Here is a 9,320-nt window from a genome sequence, read left to right on the forward strand (position 1 = left end):
AGAAATGGGAATGGGACTAAAGGAGATTCAGTCCACAAATATCCGACCACCAGCTTCCACCTCTGCAATCTGCCACCCTGTGTCTGCTCAACGCATCACAGAAACAAGTTTTCAAGGTGAGTATACAAACGGCAGAGAAAGTTGAAGAATGAGGTCGGCGTTCAAAAATGGGGTCAAATCGACAGCTGGGAAGTGGTGTAGAGACAGGTAGAATTTAGATCCTGAGCCTTTAATAACCACTACCTTCGCTCAGTGCCCTCTGTTTTGAGACTCTATAGAAGAACACCTAGGGCTTCCCTGGTGGCGCCGTGGTGAAGAATCCGCCTGCCAATGCAATGCGGGGGACACGGCTTCGAGCCCTGGTCTGGGAAGATCCCACATGCCGTGGAGCAACTAAGCCCATGTGCCACAACGACTGAGCCTGCATTCTAGAGCCCGAGAGCCTCAACTACCGAAGCCCACGCGCCTACAGCCCACGCTCCGCTACAAGAGAAGCCACCGCGATGAGAAGCCCGCACACCGCAACCAAGAGTAGCCCCCGCTAGCCGTAACTAGAGAAAGCCCGTGCACAGCAATGAAGAGCCAGTGCGGCCAAAAAAATAAATACGTAGAATAAATAAGTTCAAACAATAAATAAATAAATAAACATAAATTAACAACAACAAAAAAAAGAACACCTAATGCAGGAGGGAAGGTGGGAGGGCCACTGTAAAGGTCATCTATGCTACATGTACAAGAACCCCGAGAGCACACCAATAGGTACCACATTTTTCACTGCTGTAGCCGATCATTCCCCCTGTACTATACCACACTGTAGCACTCCCTTCCCTCATCTACTGCTATAGTCTCTTTGGAAGGTGTTTCAGAACTCTTGTTATGAGAGTGCCAGTTGAACTGTCCTCACTTCCTTCATTTATACCAGGATTTAAGACCTTGTGGTCCGAGATCCTGTCCAGAGAGCAAGCAGGCTAAGACTCTGTCTTTGTTGATACATTTCATCAGAAAGGGCTCTACCCCCTCTCCTAGTTCATGGTGTGAAGTGTTCTTAGCCTCTCAGGAAAGTGGGGAGAACTGAAAGGACTCTAGATGAGAATGCTAGGCTTTGTAAAACATTTCAGTGTTTTAAAAATAAGACTCATTTTGTATTGGACTTATAACAGTCCTATGAAATACAAAGAAAGCCAAGAATCAGTGACATGAAATGATCGCCAGTAAGAATTACAACAGTCACCGCTTACCTCGTAGCATAGGGCACTGTCTATGGTCCTTAAGAAGAGTTAGTAGAAATGCCTTGCCCAGCTTGCCCCTGAACCCCTTGAAAGGTACACGACTGCTGTGTTGGTGTTTAGGGGGAGCATCTCACTTACCAGGGACTGACTTCTCCCTTGATCCCTCTGTAGTGATGGAGACTTCCCTGGTGATGAAAAATTCCCTGGGATTGCAACCTCCAAGCCAGACAGCTTTCCTATGGAATGACAGAGAGCTTGTCAAGATGAAACACCACTCTGCGGGAGAAAGGGAAGAAGAGAATGATGGAAATCGTTTCTGGGAAACGATTTTTACATTATGTTTTGTTTGTTCCTGGTAAAGAAACTGAAATCTTCTTAACATTAAAACAAAATCTAAACCACTAAATTCAATAATACAGGAATATAACTTTTGAAAAAACTTTCTTTGGCTGCGCAGCATGTGGGATCTTAGCTCCCCAACCAGGGATTGAACCCACGCCTGCTGCACTGGAAGCGCAGAGTCTTCACCACTGGACCACCAGGGAAGTCCCAGGAATATCACTTTTAAAGGAGAAGGTATAAACCCCTTGGTTACATGAACTGGAGATTTTTAGTAAGAAGTCAATATATTTGTTGTTAGGCACATTTTATGTTAGGCTGTCTCCCTGCACAGGATGCAGTCGCCTTGAAAATGGAAATCATATCCCTCTAGAGTACGGCCCTCTTCTTTCTGCTTTGCAGTTTGCTGCTCCACTTGTTCAACCCCACCTAATAATAACCTATACTTCCCTTGTTCCTGTTTTCCCATCTGGAAAACAGACAAAAGGCAACCAGACAACGCAAAGGTCTCAACAAATAAGGGATATCCAAAACCAGAGATGGCCAGAACTTCTGGATCCCTCATGAAACCTAGCCCGGTGTTCAGTACGCAGGTATCATTAATACAAGCGTGTTGACTGAAACAGTTGAAACTCAATTCTTCCACTTCCCAGTTGAGTTTTAGTCCTCATACAAAACCTGAAAATCAAATTCCTTAATGCGAGGAATCACGGTGAAAAATAATATCTGAACTGACTTCTGTCAGATGAGTGAGAACTAAGGTTAATTCAGTGTATCTGAAGCATAGAAAGTGAGGGCACAAGTGGCACAAGATGGGGCTAGAGAAGCAGAGAGGATTCTAGACCACGCAGAGTCGTAAAGGCCAACACTGTGCTTTCTATTCTCAAAACAATGTTTGTGAGCGATGCTTACGAGCAATGTTCCAACTTGCTTTGAAGGTTTCTTGTGTGAAGAATGGATTGGAAGGAAACAAGATATATGGACACAGTTAGGACCTAGTCGCAACAGACAGGCAAGTTCAGTATTAGGATGTTGAGGAAGAGCTGACAGATTCCAAAGAAATGCAGGAGATAAACTGAAGCGGGCTTAATGGGGTATGAGATGGAGGAAAGGAAGGTCTTAGGGAACTCAAGGGTTTACCGCACACATGAGCAAAGTCTCAGAGTTCATCATTTGAACGTACAGAGGTAGCTCTCCCAAACGACACCGGTTAGGAAGCAACGGTACGCCCTTCAGCATGCCTAGAGACAACGCAAATCAACTGTTTCGATGGAAAATTCGGCGGGACCCTTGATTTCCATGGGAATACAGAGAAAAGAGACACTGATCTGGCTTGCAGGTATATTTAGGAAGTTGTTAGCCTGACATCACATACTAGTATCATGTAAGTAGGCCGTCTGAAGTAGGAAGCTTAGGGGAAAAACCCTGAAGAAAACTTAAAAGCTTAAGCCACACCTCTATACTACACCACCTTTCACAATTTCTTCTCAGATAAGCATCATCCCCATCAGTGAAGAAACTCGTATCTCCTAATAGGAAAAACAGGCCTAAAGATTCAATGTGTGCCTTTGGAGGTCCCATCTATGCGATATCTTCCTGGGACCAGAAAAGTCCCCAGGAAGATCAATCTTTGCACCCCTGAAAGCTTACCACCAAGGAAAATGACTAGGTCCATAGATTTCCTCCCTCAAACCAGCTTACCTCACACAGAAATCTCTAGCAACTCAGCCCTTACTCACATGATCACAGTCACAAGAGTGGTTAGGGAGAAAAGCACTAACCGGGGGAACTAAAACAGAGGCAATCCAGGCCAAGTTGGGCTGGTGGCAGATATCTGCTCCTTACGCTCGGGTGCATAATGCGACTCACCACAATGCCTTTTTCACAGACCCTTTTGAAAGTTTCTCCACAAAATCCAACAGCTCAACGTAGTTCATGACGCTTCAAGGTCAACGATCGTCAAGAGAAAAACATGCAATATGTCTTACAATGTTGGATTCCTTACCAACAGGACAAGGAAATAGCCATGTAGACAAAACCAGAGCATTTGAACACATCTGTATTCTACAAACACACCAGTGAATGCTATCAATAAGGTACTATGACATAAAACAAAATGAAAACTAGATGTGAGACTGTTCTCTTCAGTGTACAGACTTCGTGGCAGTTGCTCCACTATCTAGCTACTTATATCGTTAACTCTCTGTTCTGTTAATACAAAATGAGGCCCAAGTGTGTCAACTTGTTTCCCACAGAAACCAAAAAATCGACATGCATCTCTTTTCTCCTGTGCCCTTTCACCTTACCTGCTCCCAATTCTCCACCAATGCCCTCCTCTTTCTCTAATTATTCTCCTCTTCATTTTGCTTGGCCTTGCACCCAAGCATGCAAGACAGAGAGTCCTAGAGGTCCAAGATTCGAGAGTGGCTGTTTGCAAGGGGGAGGAGATTACAGTAACTGCCACACTGTATATACTTCTGTGCAAAGAAAAAGGGACAGTGTTCAGAATATCTCTCACATAGAAAAAAGAGCTGGATGGCAGGATACCTGTGTGGCCCAAGGAACTAGAGCTAGCAAATTATGGGCAAAACAATTGCAACCAAAGGCTGGAAGAGGAAAGGTCTGCAACCAGCTCTGTCTCCTAGCTCTCTGGTATTTGCTGCCAACGGGCAGAGTCGGTTTCGTGAAGCATCAAGCACTGAAAAGAAGACTCCGGCTGCTGGAAGTTGACAGGAAGTAACAACCAATGCAAGATCAAGGCTTGTCCTAGAAGCAATGCCCATAATGGAAGGAAAAAAAAAAAAAAAAAGAAGAAGAAGAAGAAAGCGGAAGAGAAATGTTAAGTCGCAAGTCCAACCTGGCCCCCAGCCTAGCCCAGCCCAAGGAAGGTAGGAGGCAAGGAGAAGAAACTCAAAGAGAAGAGCCTTGGACCACAACATTCTCCACAAGGTACACTCAACAAACTTCACCCTACTCTTGAACCAAGTTACAAAAAGAGCTTCTTAATCCCTACTTTTGCTCCTTAAAAGCTGCTATCAGTTCACTCAGTAGACACATATGATTTCAGAACAACTGTAATAGTTCAAACTAGATGGCTCTTTCCTTCCTAAGGATTATTAATTAAATAACATCTATATAGCTCTAAGTATATGATACATAAAATAGAATACTCTGTAGAATATAAGTAACTGTTAGTTAATTATATTAATGAGCGTCTGTAAGAAACGTTGCAATGATTTCCCTAATGGAAGAGCCTGGGAGAGGTAAATCTGTCTTCTAGGATTTCCTCCCCAGAGCTCAGAAACTTAGGTGTTGTTTTAGCTCTCCTACACTCTCTTCACCCAACCCCGCCTTCCTGTTGGGGATCGGACCTCCCTACTGGCTAGCTCATACCTTTGAACTGCCTGCTTTGTGACATCACTCTCCTACCAAACCTACTACCACTTGGTAGAGTCTTGGGGTTTCCGTGGAGCTGTTTGGACCAGTAACCAGTGACCTCTGGACTGGACACGTGTGCCCTTCAGCTGCAGCCACTCAGACATCCTCTAGTGTTGTCTCCTCAGCCCTTGTACCTGCAGTTGATGGTTCCTCTTCTCTGACCATGTCAGGTAAGAAAAGAAACTTTGGAAAGTTTTGCGTTCGATTTCTTTGGCCCCTAAATTGAGTAGGAGATTCAAAATAGCATGGAATAATGAGGGAAAGTATTGAACTACAAGTCTGGAGACCTAATTTCAGTTTTGACTTTGACGTTTACTATCTGTGTGACTTTGGACAAATCGCTGACTGTCTCACAAAGCCTGCTGCTTTCCTTATCTGTTACGTTAGGCTACCACATTGGGTTGATCACTCTGACCCCCTTCTTTTCCAGTATTGAGCCTTAAAGGGTACCCATGGAGAAAATGAAATCAGAGAGGTACACAAATGTCCACAGCATCTCTATCAGTAATAGTCAAGAAATGGGAAAAAACTCAGATATTCTTCAATGGGCAAGTGATTAAGCAAACTGAAGTATAGCCAAACCATGGAATACTACTCAGCAATTAAAAAGAAAGCGGCACTGGGACCTCTCTGGTGTTCCAGCGGTTAAGACTCTGCACTCTCAATGCAGGGGGCCCAGGTTCCATCCCTGGTCAGGGAACTAGATCCCACATGCTGCAACTAAAGACCCGCACAGCCAAATAAATAAATAAATAAATAAATATTTTTTTTTTAAAAAAGCAGCACTATTGATTCGTGCAATTTGGATGACTCTCCAGGGAATTACATTGAGTGAAAAAGGCCAATCCAAAAGGTTACATACTGGGAATTCCCTGGCGGTCCAGTGTTTAGCACTCAGCACTTTCACTACCTGGGCTGGGTTCAATCCTTGGTCAGGGAACTAAGATCGCACAAATGGCAGTGCAGCCAAAAAAAATTCTTTTTACTTAAGAAAAAAAAAAAGGTTACACACTATATGATTTTATTCACATAACATTCTTTTTTTTTAATTAATTAGTTAATTTATTTTATTTTTGGCTGCGTTGGGTCCTCGTTGCTGCGTGTGGGCTTTCTCTAGTTGCGGCAAGCGCGGGCTTCTCGCTGCGGTGGCTTCTCTTGTTGCAGAGCACGGGCTCTAGGCACGTGGGCTTCAGTACTTGTGGCACGTGGGCTCAGTAGTTGTGGCTCCCGGGCTCTAGAGCGCAGGCTCAGTCGTTGTGGCGCATGGGCTTAGTTGCTCCGCGGCATGTGGGATCTTCCCGGACAAGGGATCGAACCCATGTCCCCTGCAATGGCAGGCAGATTCTTAACCGCTGCGCCACCAGGGAAGTCCCACATAACATTCTTGAAATGACAGGTTGCCAGGGACAGATAGGGCCGGGGGAGTGGGAGATGGGCCATCTTCCCCAGGGGGTATTTTCCCTTCATCATCTGCACAAAAACTTTATTGCAACTTTATCCACTGCACTATCAGATCATTATGATTTGGTGGGGAGTGGGGGAGCAGCAGTGGCTATAAAATGGCATCAGGAGAGATCCTGTGGGATGGAAATGTTCTATATCTTGACTGTGTCAATGGCAATACCCAGGTTGTGACAGTACACTATGGTTCTGTAAGATGTTACCATTGGGGAAAACTGGGTAAAGGACACACAGGAGCTATCTCACTATTATTTCTTACAACTGCATGTAAACCTACAATAATCTGTAAACAAAAAGTTTAATCAGAAATGAAGGCAACACATGCCTCTTGTAACAAGTAAAACAATAGTCTGTGGTCAACCTCTTTCTCTACCCGTCCCATTCCCTCCCTCTTGAGATAACCATGCAAACTCACTGCTCATACAAACAGGCATGCATTTAATACTTTCTGTTTACTGTATCAAAATGGGATCATACATACTACATATTACCCTGCAGCCTGCCTTCTTCACCCATCATCCCTATATCATAGAGAGCTTTAAAAAAAAAAAAATTATTTTAAGTGCCAAGCAGGATGGCAGGTATAGAAATTTTCTGACTAGGGCAAATCTGACAAATGTTTACCGTGCTAATATGCCATAGCTCAGCCAGGTGCATTCAGTGAGAGCACAATATGCAAGTAGCATTCTAAAGAGATCTGCAAAAAATGCAAGGTCTTCAGCAGCTCTTCGAGGATCCCATCCCCCTCTCTGCCTCCTCCATGGAACCATCCCATGGAGGTTTAACAGTTTAACTCCATTTGCCCCCTCCTGCTGTTTGTGCTTTTGTTGTATACTTCTGTTCTACATCTCCACAAGACATTATTATTGTCATTTATTTACAAAATAACATATAAATATAAAGGTGTATGTACCTGGGTATATGTACATGTATATATTAAACACACACACACACTTTAAGTGCTCTTTGTTCTTTCCTGCAGTTCTGTTCTTTTTTTGGGGGGGCGGGGCAAGTTTTTATACTGGTAAAGTTCTGTACTATTAGAAATATAAGATTTGAAAAGAAAAATGAGACTTGAGGATTATCTGTGGAGCTTATCCTCATTCTCCTGCTGACGCATTATGTGTTTATAATTTGAGAACTGCAGAGAAATACAAACTGGTCTTCTCCATACTTGCTCACTAAGGAATTCCTCATTTCTAGGAAACGTCTATTTCAAGGAAAGGAAACAAACAAAAACACCTAGTGCACTAGATGATTAAAAGGTACACATTTTATAGCCTGAGTTCGAGAAAAAAATTACCCAAGAAACGGCCTTTTTCCCTAGGAGCCAGCTTCTACTAGGAGAGTCTAGGGTTCTTTAGGCAAAGAAAAAAAACTTGCCAGTTTAAACAGAATAACAGAAACGTTCAGCCAATCAAGTATACAGAGCTCATCACTTGCAGTGAGGAATGAAAGGCCTGTATCAACAGAAAAAATAAATGGCACAGGCAACGTCTGCAACAGAAAACAAACAGGAAATCCTTTAAAAAGCCAAAATTGCAAATCCAGATGAACAGGGTATGAAATTACACGCCGGGCAATGCACCTGTTAAAGGAAAAGAGGCGCACGCCAAGTCTGAAGTCTTAAGAATTCGGTGTGTAACACTACTTCTGCATGCTGCCCAGCAGAAAACTCGGGTCCTGGCTTAAGCCACAACGCACACTTCATTTAAGGAGGTGAACTGCTTGGTCTGACTCAGTTTCTTATTCTGTAAAATGAATGCAACACAGCTGTCGTGAGTCCCCAAAGAATTCTGCACAAACGCTTTGTAACTCTGAAGTGCTGTGCAAATCAGAGCAGCCCTTCTCTCCTTCACATTCGTTTGACTTAGAATTTCAGAAGTTTAGCTGAAAATATAGACGGCTCGGAAGCAAGGGACTGAGAGTGGCCCACACAGGTGGACAGAAATGCAGAAACTGGAGCACCTCATACAAACCACAAGAGAACACGTTCACGTGCACACGTTGTCAGTAACAGAAAACGCCACCGGTAGCAACCGGAAACCACTGAGAGGACCAGCAACGACATGTGTCCAAATCCAGCCGGCAGCACAGCCTCGTCGGCGGCAGTGCCTTAAACACAGCTCCCCGCACTCCGCGGCCTAACAAGATCCACTTTTTCAAAAAAGTTTAGCAACTTGCCAAGTACACTGGCATAGTTCACCTTTTTTAATTGCTAAGCAAACATGCAGGGGAGTTGAGACAATCAAGGGAATGTTCAGCCTTCCTCAAAAATAAGATCCAGGAAATTCACGTTTTGCTTGAACACTTTCATGTCTAAAACTGATCACAAACCTCTGTTTGATGTTGTCTTCTCGCTGCTGGCCAATGAGCCCGGGAAAGACAACGAATTCTTTCCAACAGGGAGGGCTCTCTGCACTCTTCAGCTAAACCAGCGAGGCTTTACCACCGTCACGTTTAAAATAATGAGGAGGACGCCTCGATGGAGTTTACCGGGCTGCGCTAATCACGAGGGGCCTCGGGCGCCCAGAGCGGGTCCCAGCGCCGGTGGCCGCGGGACCGGACCCCCGCCCCGGGACGCGGCCGCGGGACAGGACGCCCCCCAGAACCCCTGCCCGGGACGCAGCTGCGGGACAGGACGCCCCCCAGAACCCCTGCCCGGGACGCGGCCGCGGGACACGAAGCTCCCCCCTCCCCAGGAACCCCTCCCCAGAGCGAGCGCGGGCCTCGCCGCCGTCACGCGGCACCCGCCGCGCTCACCGCAGGACGGGAGCCCCCTCAGGCCGACTGGCCCCCGCCCGCCGCCCGGCCTCCCTCCGGCCCGCGCCGCCCGCCGCGCTCACCGCGTTC

The 9,320-nt window shown here is 45.4% G+C and overlaps 1 protein-coding gene across 4 annotated transcripts in view; it reads right to left on the reverse strand.

Annotated features, from left to right (window-relative positions):
• Nucleotides 1–1,373: 1,373 nt before the first annotated feature.
• The window catches only part of LOC130709382 (eIF5-mimic protein 2-like), a 39,733-nt gene continuing 31,786 nt past the window's right edge, over nt 1,374–9,320 (reverse strand). The window contains exons 1-2 of one of the 4 annotated variants that reach the window (XR_009009920.1): nt 8,805–9,028; nt 5,972–6,331 (exon numbers count right to left, since the gene is read on the reverse strand). The gene's annotated coding sequence lies outside the window, so the exon portion shown is untranslated. Of the gene's footprint in view, nt 1,506–5,971; nt 6,332–7,834; nt 7,965–8,804; nt 9,029–9,320 lie in introns of those variants that run through there. The other 3 variants (XM_057558225.1, XM_057558223.1, XM_057558224.1) reach the window with 3 other exon arrangements.

Source organism: Balaenoptera acutorostrata, chromosome 12 (assembly GCF_949987535.1).
Source record: "Balaenoptera acutorostrata chromosome 12, mBalAcu1.1, whole genome shotgun sequence".
NCBI classification, from domain to species: domain Eukaryota; kingdom Metazoa; phylum Chordata; class Mammalia; order Artiodactyla; family Balaenopteridae; genus Balaenoptera; species Balaenoptera acutorostrata.